This window comes from Sitophilus oryzae, unplaced genomic scaffold (genome assembly GCF_002938485.1).
Source record: "Sitophilus oryzae breed Bouriz unplaced genomic scaffold, Soryzae_2.0 scaffold_1318_pilon_pilon, whole genome shotgun sequence".
NCBI lineage: Eukaryota > Metazoa > Arthropoda > Insecta > Coleoptera > Curculionidae > Sitophilus > Sitophilus oryzae.
In genome coordinates, this window is record NW_022145969.1 from 1,228,943 (window position 1) to 1,247,167 (window position 18,225).

Genomic DNA, 18,225 nt, shown 5'->3' on the forward strand with positions numbered 1-18,225 from the left:
TAAAATAAAACACTTTGGTTGTAGTTATCCAAAAACTTTTTTAACAATTTAATATTATAGTTCCAGAATTTCATATTTAATTAAAATATACCTAACAACCCTAAGTTGTTTATCCTTCCAACAAATTTACCTTAATTATCAGAGACTAATGATCTGTAATCCAAAACAGGGTCAAATAAACAAAACTTTGGAATTTCTCTGACTACCGCCAAAAAAATAATAAACTTTTAACAGAATTAACGTAATCAGAGTAAAGGTATCGTACAAGAATATTTACATAAATTTCTGTTTATGTCGGCATTAAACATAGTTCAATAAAAATGCATTTCTTGGCAAAACGAGATCATTGAGGCCCTTAAAAGTTTATATATTCCAAATATACGTAAAATTTCCTAGGCTTACTGAAATTTTCAAAATTTTATGACCATTTCTACTGTTTTTCAGAGAGCTTAAAATAGCCAAAAATTTATTTTATTCCATACAAGGGTTTTCAAAATGGATTTTTTCACAAAATTAATTCGTTTATGCCCTTAAAAGTTTGCATTTTCTAAAAATACGTAAAATTTCCTAGGCCTACTGACATTTCCAATATTTCATGACCATATCTACTGTTTTTCAGAGAGCTTTGAAGTCGTAAAATAGCCAAAAATTGACTTTATTCCATACAAGGGCTTTAAAAATGCATTTCTTTGCAAAAACAAATCCTTGGGACCCTTATAAGTTTGTGTATTCCAAAAATACTACTGTTTTTCAGAGAGCTTTGAAATCGTAATATAGGTAAAAAATTATTTTATTCCATAAGGTTTTAAAAATGGATTTTCTCACAAAATTAAATCGTTTAGCTCTTAAAAGTTTGCATTTTCCAAAAATAAATAAAATTTCATACACTGAAGTTTTCAAAACTTTTAATAGTCGAAAAATGACTTTCTTGAGTTGTAAACCGTTAATTTATCGTGTGATAAACTAAATATTAGAAATATAGTTCTATAAATCAAGTTGCAATAGAGGATTTTAATGGTAAATTTTCTAGCAGTAGCTAAATTATTCCTAATGAATTTTTTTAATCACAAATTAAGAACGAGACAAAATGTTCTATCCGATTTTAATTACTGTTTGACGTTTTCACGGCACTACGGAGCGTCCGTAATCAGCTCACCCCACTCGAATTTTAATCTTCTATTGTAATATTCATAAAACAACGAAAAATAATAAGCTTACGTTGTGGGATTGTAATGAAATGTCTTTAACCGAGAAAGGACTAGGATCAAAAGGATATATGGCGAAGGTAACAAAGGAATAATTTTCATCTAGATTTATTATTTCCCCGCTTAACACAGAGTTATCTTTTATATTTAAATTAACTCGGTCTCAGCTTTATACGGAATGGAGTAAAATTTAAGAAAAACACTTTAAATCGCAATTGCGTGATTTTTACTTTTTTTGCTTTGGTTGGGCATGTTGACTATTTTTCAATGGGCTTTGAAAACATGTAACCTCAAAAAATTTACCTTTTTCTATTAATATAAGGGTTCAAAAGATGTATTTCCTCACAAAACCTGAAGTCATTAAAGGTTTATATACTATAGAAATACATAAAATTGCCTATATGCACTGAGATTTTTAAAATTTTATGAGCTGATTATTTTTGAAAAAGCTTTAAAACCATACAATAGATAAATAAAAACACTAAATCACCACAATACACCAAAACACTTTTACTTTTACACTGGACGCGCGTTTCGCTAACCATGTTAGCATCATCAGCAGATGATTATAAACTAAAGTACAATCTACAAGTTGAGCGTTTATATACTCGCCCAGTGGGCACCGAGTGGGCGTGGCAAAATCTAGCCAAGCGGGTCAGAACCCACTGAGTGTAACAGTTAGATTTCCGCTTTACATTTATTAATTCTGATGCTTTCTCCAAGTCGAATTTTCAGAAATCATTAACCTATACCTACGTTAATGATTTCTGAAAATTCGACTTTTCAAGTGGAGAAAGATACGTCTAAATATTTTTCGATACCGTTTGATAGAGAGTTATCCCGTGGTCTAAAAGGAATTTTTAAGAATGTCAATTATAAACTTGTGTATAGTGCTAATAATAAATTACAACAATTATTAGGCAATCCAAAAGATAAAACACCTCCACTGGAAAGGTCGGGTATTTATGAAATTCTTGTATTCTTGTAAAGATTGTAATCAGAAATATGTTGGGCAAACTAGAAGATCAATATTAACTAGATTTAAAGAACATTTAGCTCAGATAAGATATGGTAGACCGGATAAATCTTGCGTTGCCGAACATATTGTTGATAAAGAACATTGTATAGATCTTAATAATTTAAAATTAATTAAACAAGTCTCAAATTACAGGCAATTAGATGCATATGAAAGCATCAGAATTAATAATAATGTAAAGATAGTATGAACAGAGACAACGATCCAATTCCTTCAAGTCTTTGTTCTTACTACTCTAGTGGCGGAAATCTAACTGTTACGCTCAGTGGGTTCTGACTCGGTTGGCTAGATTTTGCCACGCCCACTCGGTGCCCACTGGGCGAGTATATAAACGCTCAACTTGTAGATTGTACTTTAGTTTATAATCATCTGCTGATGATGCTAACATGGTTAGCGAAACGCGCGTCCAGTGTAAAAGTAAAGGTATTTTGGTGTATTGTGGTGATTTAGTGTTTTTATTTTGCTGTGTAACACCAAAGGTTCCAACCCTCAACTGTAACCATACAATATTCAAAAATTTATGTTTTAATAATTATCAAAATTTTAAGACCATGTCTTATTTTTCTGAGATCTTTGAACACAAGTAAATAAATAGCCAAAACTTCTAACTAACTTTGTCCTTTACATCAATTCACCTACTGTGTGTCTCCTATATTAGATTAAATTTTTCAAATATCCATCATTGCGACATATTTTTTCCTGGAGGGGCTTTATGAATTTTTCACGCGGTCTGGGAATAAAAAAACCGGAAAATAGATGATGTTACACCGTCTGTGACCGAAGAAAGGGAACATTTCCCGAAATTTTCCAACTGGATTGATAGTTTTATGTGTAAAAAACATCGAGGCTAGCCCGCTATAAATTATGCGGAAACGGATGAAACGATTCTTTGAAACAAAACACTGGCCAGACACATTACTTAGTGGCCGCACAACTTTGCTTGTTCGTAATGAAAATATACAAGCTAACATAATTTATAGAGTTACGAGTCGCACGTCTTTATTTTAGGGCTAACCCGGATTGCGCATTTTCTTCAATTTGTAAGTTTACAAAGAAAAAGGCTTTTATATTAAATAAACTGTAATAACCCTATGTCAGGATTTTATCAAAACTAAATGAATTTCGGACTTCCATTGTCTTTATTTATTTTTGCTTACACAACGTTTCGGTCAGAACTATCACTGACCGTTATCAAGTGTCATTCAAAGTAACGATTTTACTAAATACTTTGTTGCTAAGCCAGTCGAATTTTACAAAAATTAGGAATTCTTGTCAAAGTAATTTCTTTTGTCATCCTAATAAATTTCTACAGGGCTTCTGGTTTGAATATACGAATTTGTAAGGGATATAACATAGGCATTAAAATGCATTCATATTTCGTATGCCCTGTTTTAGCCAACGCTTCGGCCAAGGTATATCGTTAAAATTAGCATATATTCTGAGTTTATGGAAATAGAAGACCACAACGTGAAAATTCTATTTCATAAAACAATATTGATGTATGAAACGAATTATTTTGCAATTTATGCAGCAAGAACGCCTGACAAAATGAGTTATTAAGATTTGTAAGCAGGTTTTAATACCATATAAAATTGATCTTTTTAAGATAGAAAAAACTCATATTATTGGAAGTCGATCAACCACTTATATCTTGACTGCGGACTTTTGAATTTAATTATGAAAGTTTTGTTCTTTCGAGGAGATAATATCGCGATAAAGTATATTTAATTAAACGACTTTATGTGTTTTCAACGGGCTCTGTTTGTTCAATTAGGAAATTGCAAAAATGAAAGAACAGCAACTACAGTGCAATTAAAACATTTCTCTTTCGCTTTGTTAACTTGTTTTTTATTTTTTGTAGATTGATTTTATTTAAATTGTTTTATTACTTTTGCTTATAATTTGTCTAAACCTAACTACAAAGATATTGGCTTGGTGCATTCTCTGCCGATGCTGCCACCGTCGGAGGATACTGTAAACAACGGACTAAACAAATACACCGGTTTAAATAGCGAATACACGAAAAATTTGGTATATTATTATTATAAAAGTGTTGTATAATTTGTGGAAATTCTAAAAATAAAAATAAAAAACAAAAAATTTTGATATCTTCACAAGGTCTAACTTGTATTATAATTTATTAATCAAGCTATTAAAACTTTTTAGATGAACTCAACTACGGCAACGAGCATAGTTTTACTATTGCGTATTCATCAAGGGTTTTACACGGTAATGGGACTGCGTGAAATACTATAGTCGGAATTAGTAGGAAATTTTAAAATCAACTGAAATGCACCAAGCGTATAGACAATACATTTTTAATTTTCTTTTTAATTGTATTTGGTTATAATATAACATGATGTAAACAAGGATATTACGAACCATTTTCATAGCTATTATTGGGCCTAAACATGCGTTTCATATGTTCTCTGCCAAATTAATGACTAGTCCAAAGTGTGAATTACCTTTAAAGTCGATTAACCTCCAAATTTAATCGTAACGATCTATGTAACGTAGTCATTGTTATTTAATATGCGTTCGTTATTACCAAACCAATAATTTAGGGCATCATTACCAGGAATTTTGTTACATTATATATGTAATTAATTATAAATCAGAGAACTGATTCTGTTCATTATTTATATTGGTCATTCAGCTCGATTTCGAACGTACTCTAAGTACTGTTTTGTGCTTTTTATCAACATAAAATTTCCTGCAAATATTGAGACGTTCATAATTATTTATGTTATTTTGTGTTTAGTTTTTTTTTCTAAGGGCCTCGTAAACAAAAAAAAATAAGAGCTTTCAATAACCAAAAATTGACTTATCAGTTTTCCAGTAAATCTCTTTATCTCCTAAAATAATTTTGAAATTTTGTCAATATCTAAAGATTATTTTTTCGATTCCTTTTTAGATCCACAAAAATTTTGGGTAAGCCGCGTAGCTTTTTAATATAATTTCAAAAGAAGTATATAATCTTTCGGCACTTTCATGTCAATCCCGTTAGAAATACCTTTTTTCGGAATCTGTTACAGAAAAAAACGATAATATTCTTCCCCTAAAATAGCGTTCCACTTTTTTCCGTATATATATTTTTTTGCTCGGAGGAAAAAAATGAGGAAAATGCACAGGTATTATAATGCTTGACGAAAGGTGCGAAAATACCGATCAATAGTTGTGAGTTTTAGCATTGGGCACACTAGCAAAGTATAAAATAATATGCTAAATACAGGGTATCTAAAAAAAATCATGTAAAGTTTACATGTACTGAATTTTTAAAACTTTATTACAGTGTTTACTAGTCAAAAATGCATTTTTTTCTATACAAAATTAAGTTATTTAAACCCTTGATAATCTACATATTCTAAAAATTCATAAAATTTCCTAGAAGCACTGAAATTGTCAATATTTTCCCTTTACAAATTCTGAAATTTTTAAAATTTTATTGATTGATCTTTCCTAGAAAGGTTCAAAAAATGCCATATCTACAAAAGATCACGTCGTTAAAGTTCTTAAAGTCCCTTTTAGACGAACTTGCTAAATGTCAACGTAAAAAATTATATTTTTTAAAAATTTGTATTTTTCAATTGCCTTGTTTTTAAACTTATTGAGTTGTACGTCATATCTTGTGTATCTTGAAAAAAAAACATCTTACATGAAAGAAAAAGAGAAAACAAAATAGAATTAAAACAGACAAAACTAATTATCTAGAAAAGTTAGATTTTATACGTCCACAAGAGTTTCTCCAAGTTTACGAGTTATATAAATATATATATTTTTTGTTGTTTGTGACGGGGGTCTTAAGTTAAATATTTCTTTTTAAAAGTTTTAAATATGAAAAAAAAACAGAAATATTTTAAGTAAGATTACTAGCTATCTTTAATGGTAATAAAGTTCAAGAAAATATTATTTATCCATTAATACTTTTTGACACGCCACCAACACATTAAGATGGATAGTTTCTATCCATTCCTTTGGAATTAGCTAAGTGTTTAATAAATAATATAAAATACATGTTTGCGCATGGTATTTTAGGCTAAATTATGTTTTTTATCAATACTTGTCACTCTAAAGCTTTGTTATTAATGTGCCCTATTATTTGATGCCTGTTTGGGGAAATAAATATCTGAACACGAACAGATTTCTAACAATTTGCAGTCACAACATCAATTTATACGTAATTTTTGTTTATATATGTATGCCACAATCGATATTTCATCCATACACAATAAATCTTGACTTTCATACAAAAGTAATTTTGAAAAAAAAATTATTGACATATCACAGAGTACTAAGATCTATTTTTTTAATAAAAACATTTATTGACTTAGGGCCAATAAAAAAACGTTATTGGCTTCTTAGACGGTCGAATGATTTCTGACCAATCCACTTATTGAGGCTCGTTCAGGTTTTTCAATATAACCATAAGTGGATTCGGTATAAAGAAAATACATTTAAAGGAGTTTGTACTATCCTTCATTCTGTCTTCCAGATGTAATTATTTTTTCAGGAATATTAATATTACTAAAACTATTTTTTTTAATTTTTCGACTTTTTTCCATACATATAGGTATAGGTAGTCGCGAAATTTAGCAATTTTCTTCATGTCACCGATTTTGCTAAAAATGCTTTTATTTGGTAAATAAAAAGCGTAGAATAAGAAAATATAAGCCATTGTAGTCTTACAAGAACAATAATGGATGTAGGAGGCGTTTTCACCATCATCATAAATATCTCATAAACATGAGTTCAAGTAATAACTGTTCTCACAAAACCAAGATATTTGAGCCTTTAAAGGTGTATATATTCTGAATCTACATAAATTTTCCTACAAATACTGAAATTTTCATAATTTTAGGGGCTTTTTCGACTTTTTTCCATACTTATAGTCGTGAAAATTAGCAATTTTCTTCATGTCACCGATTTTGCTAAATAAAAGGCGTAAAATAGGAAAATATAAGCCATAGTAGTCTTACGAGACCAATAATGGATGTAGGGAACATTTTCACCATCATCAAAAATATCTCATAAACATGGTCCAAGTAATTAATTTTCTCACAAAACCAAGGTATTTAAACCTTTAATGGTGTATATATTCTAAATCTACATAAATTTTCCTACAAATACTGAAGTTTTCATAATTTTTCTGGCAGGTTTACTATTTGTCTAAGTGTCCTTGAAAACTTGTAAAAAATAGCCAAAAATGGGCAATTTTTCGACTTTTTTCAATACTTATAGTCGTGAAATTTAGCAATTTTCTTCATGTCACCGATTTTGCTAAAAATGCTTTTATTTGGTAAATAAAAAGCGTAGAATAAGAAAATATAAGCCATTGTAGTCTTACAAGAACAATAATGGATGTAGGAGGCGTTTTCACCATCATCATAAATATCTCATAAACATGAGTTCAAGTAATTACTGTTCTCACAAAACCAAGATATTTGAGCCTTTAAAGGTGTATATATTCTGAATCTACATAAATTTTCCTACAAATACTGAAATTTTCATAATTTTAGGGGCTTTTTCGACTTTTTTCCATACTTATAGTCGTGAAAATTAGCAATTTTCTTCATGTCACCGATTTTGTTAAAAATGCTGTTATTTGCTAAATAAAAGGCGTAGAATAAGAAAATATATGCTATTATAACCTTACGAGTACGATTCTGGATGTATAGGCAATGTTTTAACCACCAGAGAACGAAAACAATTAAGCCTTAAAGAAAGGCTTATTTATTTAAAAATAGGCACATAAATTTTTTTTAAAATTTTATCTATTTTTCTAGTTGCTCTAGGAACGTTTAAATATCGATTCTTTCAACCATCTTGGGAATAGTCTCGGCTCATTTCAAACTAGGAGAGACAGCTAATTTTCCTTTCGATATTAATATTCCATGCCTAGAACGTGTCCTCAAATACAGAAATTTCACTGTATATGTTTCTGCCTAAACGGGCAACTCAAGTCAGTAAAGTTCTGTTACTTAGATTACCTCGAAATACAGAATTAATAGACAAGCTGAATTCTAGACCTACAGAGGAAGAAAGTCTATTGCAGCAAATCGAATGGCTTGATATTATACTGCTGTTATTTTAGTTTTCATGGCGAATGAAACAAACGGGAATTTAACATACAACACTAGATTTTATTTAATTTGTTGCAATCATATATATAAAACCTGCACATGAAAAGACAAAGGAGTTATATTTTCCTTTTATCTATATTATTCTATGTTATGTGAAGTTAAAAGGTATGTTTCCTTTATCTCTCCGCTTTCGGTTTAGTATACTACTTTATTAAAATGTTAGACCATATTTTCTGTCTTTCAAAAAGCTTTGAAAACGACTTTTTACTTTGAAAAAGTAATAGCCAAAAATTGCCTTTTTTGTATAGTGTTTCAAAAAACGAATTTTCCCTCAAAATCAAGTCACTTATACCTTTAAAAGTTTATATATTCTAAAGGTGCGTATTCATTATCCGAACGAACGAACGAACGAACGAATGAAAGTGCGGTATATTTAGACGGGGACCGAACGCATGCGGCCGTTCGTTCGGTCGTGCGCTCGACCATCCGCTTCTAGTCGCTACATCAAAGGCGTTCGCCTGCGTGCGCTTTCAGATTTAAGGTGCGTATTCATTATCCGAACGAACGAACGAACGAACGAACAAAACCAAACGAATGAAAGTGCGGTATATTTAGACGGGGACCGAACGCATGCGGCCGTTCGTTCGTTCGTGCGCTCGACCATCCGCTTCGAGTCGGTACATCAAAGGCGTTTAGATGTCATGGTACAAAAAGAATACAAGGTATGATCGATAGCGGCTCCAATTTCGTTCAGTTCGCGCATACCACCTGTGACGTCACTTGGAAAATAATGAATAAATAAAAAATAAAGAAAAGTTGACAGGAGATCTGCATTTTTGAGGGTTATGGTTAAGAATTGTTTATTTTTAAGACTTTTTAGTTCGTTTAATTTAATAATTACTAAAACCAGCAGTTCCAAAAATATATTTAAAAATAATAATTATCTATTAACATGGATTTGGACGATAATAGGTAAAAACACTAAATTTATTTCTATATTCGGTATAAAATTGTTAATTAGGTTTTTAGTTTGCGATGTTTATGGTAAATAATTTTCATTTTTATTGCCTCTGAATTCACATGAGAACAGAGATGAGGATATCTATGGAAATGTAACCACAAGAGGAATTCTTACATCATTTAAAAATGTTGGGAAGTTTATTGTGTTTCCCATCGAAAAGTAGAAAATGCCAATGCAGATGAACGTATTGTAATTGTGATAGAAGTAATTCCAAGGGTGAAGTTTATTATAATTAGTGGAAGTAATACCAAGGGTGAAGTTTATTATAATTAGTGACCTGTGCTTCTTTTTATATGTAGATGTTTCTGGTTTTGAGAATAAATCGGTTGAACCACACCTTAAAAATTTAAAGGAAGTATTTGCATACCCAGAATATGCCCATCAAGGGTTATATAGCTCAAATTTCCTTTAATGGTGGCAATTATTCAATGCAAATTAACTTTTAAGCGACTGAAATATTAAATAGTTTACAATATGGTATATCACTAAAAATATATTACTTTTAGGTACAATTAGGGCCCGATATTATTTCAAAAGTAGAATATTATTTTTTATATTAAATGAGGTATTGTACTAACAATCAATTTATATTAATAACGGAGATTAAAAAATAACAGAATAAATAGTTCTTTTTCTTATACTACAAAAATAAACTATATAATACAACAGTATTTAAAAAAAAAATAAAAAGTGATGTTCCGGCCGAGATTCGAACTCCGGTCTCTCGCTTCCTAGCCCGCCTCCTTATGCACTGCTCCATAGTAACTTGCTTAGCGATAATTCAATGACGGTATATAAACAAAAAAAAACAAGTTTTAGAACAATATCTTGACGATTTGAACTGGCGCGCGAATGAAGAAATGCGTGCGGTCTTCTCGTACATTTCTATCGTGCGGTCCCCGTCCATACCACTAGCGAACATTCGTTCGTTCGTTCGTTCGTTCGTGCGGGTAATGAATACGCACCTTAAGAAAACATAACATTTTCAACGGACTTTATTTTCAAATGTTTTTTCCAGACTAGTGTTCAAAATATTGGATATGTTAAAAAATTAGTAATTATAGATTAAGTTTCTCTCTCTCCTTTTAAATAGATAATTCCATGTTATGTTAAAAGTAAATTTTCCTTTATCCATTAGGGATAATAACCGCTCTATTTAGTACACTACTTTATCAAAACCCACTGAGAATGTTGTGACCCTAGTTATAAGCTTTATTATTTTATACAACAACTGAATTATTAATAATTAGTCACACTTAACCTACAGCAGATTTCAAATAATGTTTAAAACCTCTATACACAGGGTTGTTCACCACATACGACACGGAAGATTGTAGCTAAACGATTAGATTTTTACAAATTGTAAGTTTTGGGTTCGTTGAAGGACTATTAGAGCTACAATTTAAAAAATATTTTTACAAGTTACAGAGTGTCCCAAATAAATAAAAATATCAAAGTTTTTTTTTTTTAAATGGAGCACCCTGTATATTATTACTTTTAGTTTCTACGATTAAAATAAAGGTAGAATTTGATTAAGGTTTATTATACTTTAAACCTTACCGTCGTTTTTGAAATATTTTCAATTTTGTGAAATTGCAGTATAAATTTTAAGGCTTCATTCCTCCGAGGGTATCAAAGTTTTTAATACTAAATATTTACTGAAGTTTATTTATTGATCAGTTATTGTGTTGCTGTAATAAAAATTTTACTACCTTATACAGAGTGTCTAAAAATTTATTTTAAATAATTACTAGCTTTAAACGGCAATAACTTGTTTACTTTAAATAGAACACCCTGTATATTTTATGAGAATCAAATGCACAATTTAATTGTCTATCAAATTGTATTATACCATTTCTTACCTATACCTTCAAGTTTTCGTAGAAAATGCATTTTCTTATAATTTAGACCTCATTTATCAATATACCCATGGAATATTGACAATTTTAGATTAAGTTTTATAGCAACAAATGTACAAAATGTACAGACGTAGTAATATTATCGTTTTTACTAAAACGATAATATTACTAGCCCATTTGTATGCTAAAAAGAAAACTATTTAAATCTTTATAAAAGAGTATACCATTAATTAAATATACCACCAGTATTTCCGCCCAAATACTAATTAACTACATACTTAATTGTGTTCGTTAATAAATTATTTTAAATAAATGTGGATTTGAATCAGAAATCAATATAATAATAAGTTATGAAAATGAACGTCTCTGTTGTTATAAATAAGTATTTGTCAACAAATTAAATATAATTTTAAGGTGTTACTTTTTACCACACTGTCTAATACACATACATAATTCAGTTTTTAGTATTTGGAGCAATTATTATTAATCAACGCAAACAGTCAATTAATGTAGTTTGAATATTGAAATCATATTAATTGGTCCTCTTTAACAAATATTTACACAGTTTTTTTTATTTTTTTAATGAAATAAACGAACTATATTGACAATATTAGTATCTGTACTCTTTTAAAAATTTGGTACATCTTTAAAATAATCTAAAATGTCAGTATTCCATGGGTATATTGATAAATGAGTTCTAAATTACAAGAAAATGCATTTTCTACGGAAACTTGAAGAGATAGGTAAAATGGTATAATACAATTTGATAGACAATTAAATTGTGCATCTGATTCATAAAATATACAGGGTGTTCCATTTAAATTAAACAAGTTATTGCCGTTTAAAGCTAGTAATTATTTAAAATAAATTTTAGACACTCTGTATAAGGTAGTAAAGTTTTATTGTTGCAATACAATAACTGATCAATAATTTCAGTAAATATTTAGTATTAAAACTTGATACCCCTCGGGAGAAATGAAGCTTTAAAACTTATACTGCAATTTCACAAAATTGAAGATATTTCAAAAACGGTAAAGGTTTAAGCGTAATAAACTGAATCAACAACTTTTATTTTAATCGTAGAACCAAAATGTAATAAAATATATAGGGTGTTCCATTTAAAAAATACAACTTTGATATTTTTTATTTATTTGGGACACTCCGTATCTTGTAAAAATATTTTGAAATTGTCTAATAGTCCTTCAAAACTTACAATTTGTAAAAATCTAATCGTTTAGCTACAATACTCCGTGTCGTATGTGGTGAACAACCCTGTATATATTAATGGAGGAATTCAGAGTTTTATTGAGATTGATTTTGTTAAGAGTTACTTTGAGAGTGTGTATGGGAATATTGAAGTTCATACTTTTATTGATATTAGTTCAAGTACTAAAAATACGCTATTAATTCTTTAGATAAAGTTACTTTGCGGAATTTTATGGTCGATATATTACGTCAAAGGAAGCAAAATATATTTACAAGCCGAAATTTGTTAAAACAATAAATATTTAGGTTAAATCTGAGCAGTTTGGGTAACACACATGTACATAATTTCGGCCTTCGGGCCGTAATTGTTACAATAAAACTATTGAAATCAAGAAGTCGCGACAGAATATTGGACTGAATCATAAAAAATTTATATTTCTACTGAAGCGAACGGGGAAATTATTATAAATGTTGTTCTGATATTACAGGCAGCTGCTTATTTCCCAAGGAAATAAATTTTCCTTTAATGAAAGGAACTTAAGGCGGAAAACAATGCTTACAAAATAAAGACGAAAGATGTAAAAGAAATCTGAATGATGAATAAGAGAGTAGCTATAAGCAACGGGAATGAGACGGTGTTTAAAAAGTTAAAATTAATATTAATTTAACAAAATACAAGGGTATAAAGAATTATTTCAGATAATAAGAATAATATTTATTTTAACTTTATTATAAATAACTGTAATTATAAATAACTGATAATTAATCTCATTGAATCGGGTTTTTTTAAAGTCAAAAACATGGGTCCAAATAATTAATTTTCTCACAAAACCAATATTACCTAATCCTTTAAAGATGTATACAGGGTTGTTCACCACATACGACACGGAGTATTGTAGCTAAACGATGAGATTTTTACAAATTGTAAGTTTTGGGTTCGATGAAGGACTATTAGAGGTACAATTTAAAAATAATTTTACAAGATACAGAGTGTCCCAAATAAGTTAAAAATATCAAAGTTGTATTTTTTTAAATGGAACACCCTGTATATTATTACATTTTTAGTTTCTACGATTAAAATAAAGGTAATTTGATTAAGATTTATTATACTTAAACCTTACCGTTTTGAAATATTTTTCAATTTTGTAAAATTGCAGTAAAAATTTTAAGGCTTCATTTCTCCAAGGGTATCAAAGTTTTTAATACTAAATATTTACTGAAGTTTATTTACTGATCAGTTATTGTGTTGCAATAATAAAAATAATACTACCTTATACAGAGTGTCTAAAAATTTATTCTAAATAATTATTAGCTTCAAACGGCAATAACTTGTTTAATTTAAATGGAACACCCTGTATATTTTACGAGAATCAGATGCACAATTTAATTGTCTATCAAATTATATTATACCATTTTATCTCTTTAAGTTTCCGTAGAAAATGCATTTTCTTGTAATTTAGAACTTATTTATCAATATACCCATGGACTATTGACATTTTAGATTATTTTTAAAGATGTACCAAATTTTTAAAGAGTACAGATACTAATATTGTCGATATAATTCGTTTATTTTATTAAAAAATAAAAAAACTGTTTAAATATTTGTTAAAGAGGACCAATTAATATGATTCCAGTATTCAAACTACATTAACTGACTGTTTGCGTTGATTAATAATAATTGCTCCAAATACTAAAAAAACTGAATTTTGTATGGGCATTAGACAGTGTGATATAAAAGTAACATCTTCAAAATGATATTTCATTTTTTAATAAATGCTTATTTATAACAACAAAGACTTTAATTTGATAACTTATTATTATATTGATTTCTGACTCAAAATCCACATTTATTTATAATAATTTATTAACGAACACAATTAAGTATGTCATTAATTAGTATATGGGCGGAAATAATGATGTTATATTTAATTAATGGTATACTCTTTTATAAAGATTTAAATAGTTTTCTTTTTTGCATACAAATGGGCTAGTAATATTTTCGTTTTGCTAAAAACGATAATATTAGCTTAGTCTGTACTTTTTGTACATTTGTTGCTTTAAAAACAATCTAAAATGTCAGTATTCCATGGATATATATTGATAAATGAGGTCTAAATTATAAGAAAATGCATTTTCTACGAAAACTTTGAAGGGATAGGTAAAAATGGTATAATACAATTTGATAGACAATTTAATTGTGCATCTGATTCTCCTAAAATATACAGGGTATTCCATTTAAATTAAAGAAGTTATTGCCGTTTGAAGTTAATAATTATTTAAAATGTAGTATTATTTTTATTATTGCAACACAATAACTGATCAATAAATAAACTTCATTTAAAAAAATACAACTTTGATATTTTTTATTTATTTGGGACACTCTGTATCTTGTAAAAATATTTTTAAATTGTAGCTCTAATAGTCCTTCAACGAACCCCAAACTTACAATTTGTAAAAATCTCATCGTTTAGCTACAATACTCCGTGTCGTATGTGGTGAACAACCCTGTATATTCTGAATCTACATAAGATTTCCTATAAATCCTAAAATTTTTATAATTTTATGACTATGTTTACTATTTTTCTAAGGCCTTTGAATATGTGCAAAAAATGAAAATTGGCGTTTTTTGTCATGTCACCGATTTCGCTGAATATGCGGTTATTTACTAACTAAAAGGTGTAGAATAAAGAAATATAGGCCAATGTAGAGTCACGAGAACAGTAATGGGGGGACGTATTCACCATCATCAAAAATAGTTCAAAAACATTGGTCCAAATAATAAATTTTCTCGCAAAACCAGGATATTTAAGCCTTTAAAGGTCTATATATTCAGAATCTACACAAAATTTTCTACAAATACTGGAATTTTCGTAATTTTCGGTGGTATATTATTTCTCTAAGGGCATGGAAAACTTAAAAAAATAGCCGACTTTTTCCCAACTTAAAAGCGGAAAAAAATGCTTACAAAATACTGACAAAAGCTGTAAAAGAAATCTGAATGATGAATAAGAGAGTAGCGCCCAATGGGAAATGGGAAATGATGTTTAAGAAGTTAAAATTAATATTATTTTAACAAAATATAAAGGTATAAAGAATTATTTTAGGTAATAAGAATAGACAATAATATTTATTTTAACTTTATTATAAATAACTGATCTTTAATCTGTTTGAATAATTTTTTTTTTCAGTTCAAAGTACACACATTAGCTAGAAAAATAATCTCAGTCATTACACCTATATATTTTTACTTGATATTTTGAAATTCATCTCAATAAAAACACATTTGAACTGTTATAAAGTATTTCTTAAATATTTACACATCAGTTGGATAGGTATGTTTTTAATAACTTATGTTAAGGTATGCTTATTTTTTTATACCTATTACAGGTACCTAGATAGATAAACTTCTCTGATAATATTTAGAATTGATAACAATTTATATGATTATATTATTAATAAACAATATTACCAATTAATCTGCTAGCATTATCTTTACTGGCTTTGGTTTTGTACCTCCATAAGTAATATAGTAAAAAATCTACATTTTTTATAAAATTCTATAAAATAATTATAATTACACCTAAATTGTACGTATTTTTGCATAAATTGAGTTTTATGCCATGGAAATGTTAATATTTGTGACAATTATTTGTCCGGCGTAAATTATAAACATGCGTAGCATGTAATTAGGCTGAATATATTTTAATTTTAGGATATTTCAATTATGAATTAACAACAATGCCAATAATTTACATAAATGCATATATAATTTCATATTTTTATTGAATATTTGTCGAGTCTTTTGGCGACGGCCCATTTGAAAATTAAATGTTTTTATTTTCGAATCGGATAAATATATAATAAATTTATTTTGAATATAAAATAATAAAATAGTAGACCCTTCTGCAACTATTATTAATTCTATTATTCGACTTTTTCTATTAGAAGAATATTTATTTTTTGAATTAAGGAAATTGCGAAAATAAGATATATTACTTTTCTAATGGAAATCCATCTTAGTTTCCCCACATTTCTTTTACTACTTTAAGTTACTTTCTATTTTTATCACACAATCAATCTTCTTCTAGTTTTTGATTCCTTTGTCCACTTAGAAGACTCTCTAGTTATTTAAAATCTTTTTTAGGAAGATCCTGTTTAGAAATATTTTATGGAATTGTATGTGAAACCCCCAAAGGGAGAGAAATGATTTAAATAATTAATTGACTTATTTAGAGGCATTTAAATATAAAGCTCTCAATTATGAACGAAGGTTTGGTTAATATTTGTCGAAAAGTAAATATTGTTTATTTTTAGAATTAATTATTTAAATTCCGTTCACAAGCATGTTTACCGCATGAGAAAATAATAAATTAGTCGAACTTTAAGTTTGAGAGGAAAAAATAAATATTATTTAGAATCGGCTATATAAAAATAAGCAATTTTTATAGGGATCTAGTTTATGCTTATTATGAAAACACGGCACATACTGCTCTCATACTCATATACGCATATTTATATATTTAAAATTCCTCAAATTCTTTATCAAAATTTATACGACTTGTTCATTTGGTCGTGCCTTCTTTATTCATTTCTTTTTGAAATCTTCGATTAATATATTTTATCTCAATATTAACCACATATAAAATAACATAATTAAAAAATATTAACTTCATGTAAATATTTCTTGGATTATAAAAATTATAATATATTATATTAACTTAATCAATTAAATTTAAAAAATGTATGTTATTTTCTGTTAAACATAAAAAAATTATTATTAATTTAAAAAATTTGAAAAAAGTAAAACTAGGAAAAAAGTGTAGAGAAAAGTAAGAAAATTATCGGTTAGGAATGTGGTACTGTCGATAAAAAAATTTGGAATGTGTCTAGTTATGCGCGAGAATTTTTTTGTTGTCATTATTACCTTTAGACGCTCGGAGCGATGTTTTTGGGAGCAGGCACTCACGAACCTCTTGCGGCAGGCGATGCAACTAGAACTGAGCGTAGTAACGGTAAATTATGAGACGGGAATACGGGATCAGAGTCCCGGAGGCGAACATTGATCTGCGCACCCTCCGGATTTAGCGCGGCTGTTAACCACGCGAGCGTCTCATAGATAAAAAAATGTATTCTCATCATGCCCTGCACCTCCTAACTTTGTTTCTCAACCCCGCAAATCACCAACGCATATACTTCCAGGTGCGGACATTGAGATGCAACGATCAGAGCACTTTCAGATGAGATTGCAATCGGTAAACTGTCTAAGACACTCGAAGAAATATCTCAGGACTTGCGACCGAGAGAAATCAAAGTTTTTCCTTGATTTTAGTAAGAACAATCATCGGAGTGTCACGGGCTCTTTAACAAAACACTGTCTGTAAACAACAACCATTCATGCCATAATCTTTTGGTACTACTGATGTTGGAGATGGAGAACTAATCTCTGTAAAACCGTCTCAGATACTGGCTTATTTCATTTCCTTGAGACTACAAACTATTTCGAATTGATGCCGCATAATATATTATTTTCTCTCAATATATTATCAACATGTATTATTTACGGTACTTCAGGTTAAGATACATAAATATACAGGGTGTTTCAAAACAAATGCGAAAAACTTTAGGGGGTAATTCCTTGTTCAAAATAAAGGGTAGTTTGCTTTATAAACGTTGGGTCAAAAGTCAACCATTAGGGAGATATCGCGGTACAAAGATGGCGGAAAAATAATGTTTTTATTTTTTATCTTGAAAACGAAAAGAGATAGACTAATGAAATTTTATGGAAGCATTACTGTTATGAAAACACACTTTCAGGTAA

The 18,225-nt window shown here is 28.9% G+C and overlaps 1 protein-coding gene across 2 annotated transcripts in view; it reads right to left on the bottom strand.

Moving 5' to 3' along the window:
- The window catches only part of LOC115875080 (NACHT domain- and WD repeat-containing protein 1), a 122,460-nt gene extending 105,051 nt beyond the window's left edge, over window positions 1-17,409 (bottom strand). Inside the window, exon 1 of one of the 2 annotated variants that reach the window (XM_030890447.1) lies at window positions 17,332-17,409. The gene's annotated coding sequence lies outside the window, so the exon portion shown is untranslated. The remainder of the gene's footprint in view (window positions 1-17,331) is intronic. The other variant, XM_030890448.1, reaches the window with a different exon arrangement.
- Between the last annotated feature and the right edge of the window lie 816 nt (window positions 17,410-18,225).